This window comes from Pleurodeles waltl, unplaced genomic scaffold (genome assembly GCF_031143425.1).
Source record: "Pleurodeles waltl isolate 20211129_DDA unplaced genomic scaffold, aPleWal1.hap1.20221129 scaffold_91, whole genome shotgun sequence".
Classification (NCBI taxonomy): Eukaryota; Metazoa; Chordata; class Amphibia; order Caudata; family Salamandridae; genus Pleurodeles; species Pleurodeles waltl.
This window is the reverse complement of record NW_027150403.1, coordinates 723258-724247: the sequence shown is the minus strand read 5'-3', so window position 1 is coordinate 724247 and position 990 is coordinate 723258. Positions and strand designations below refer to the sequence as shown.

Here is a 990-nt window from a genome sequence, read left to right as displayed (position 1 = left end):
ATAGTAAAGCACATTTTACACAGGTCACAAGTTTTTAAAGGTCATTTCTGTCTAAGTGTGCATTGAGAGAGACTGAGGTTTTAGTGAGCAAACACAAAAGCTACTGCTGCCCTGTGTCGAACGGGGACCTTTTGCGTGTGAGGCAAATGTGATAACCACTACACTACAGAAACAAGCTTGCTGGCTTGACTGAAGGAGCACAGTTCCTCTCATATGTTTGCCCGATTTCCTCTATACTTGATCAGCAGTTGCTCAGAATGCGAGGGGTAAGTGTGAAAATTGCAGCGGTGTCAGCCAGCATGCATACACTCAGACGTCCTGAAAAGTCACAGCTGCGGGCAGAGACAGACAAATATCTGATGCCTAAATGCCAGGAACTCAAGCCTGTGAAATCATCACACAGGGCGCACTGAGAGCAAGCAGGAAGGAAGCCAAGGCATTGTAATCCATTTTTCGCCTGAGGCAAAAAATATGTTTTGCGCAACAATGCTTCGAGTGGAATGAGAAATGTTGAGGGGTTGTGTATTTTGAGCAGGATTTGATTGTTTTCCGCTAAAATAGGCTCGTCCGGGACTTGAACCCGGGACCTCTCGCACCCAAAGCGAGAATCATACCCCTAGACCAACCAGCCTGGGGACAGAAGCGCTACGGCTCCCACCCTGCTCCGAGGGTTGGTGGCAGAGAGTGGGAGACTACATCCCAAAGCAAGAAACGCCACATGGTGCTCTCTTCTGCAGTATGACTAGAGTCATTTGCATGGTCGTCATCGAACATGACATAAAAAGCCTCTATCCTTTAGACATTTTGTCCCAGATTTACAAGAAAATGACTGAGCGCGACGCTCTGCCAAATTTGCAAGCCCCACGCTCCGTCATTTTCAAAATGCAGGGAAGCGCCGTATTTAGTAGAATACAGCGCACCCCTGTGCTTCCCCCTGCGCCAGCTCTAAATTAGCTGCTGAGCGCCAACGCAGCCGTTCTTGCACCATGG

General features: G+C 48.7%; 1 non-coding gene across 1 annotated transcript; it reads right to left on the bottom strand.

The window, feature by feature from the left end:
- Positions 1 to 559: 559 nt before the first annotated feature.
- On the bottom strand, positions 560 to 631 carry TRNAP-UGG (transfer RNA proline (anticodon UGG)). Its single transcript has one exon. It is a non-coding gene; the product is annotated as a tRNA-Pro (tRNA).
- Positions 632 to 990: the final 359 nt, after the last annotated feature.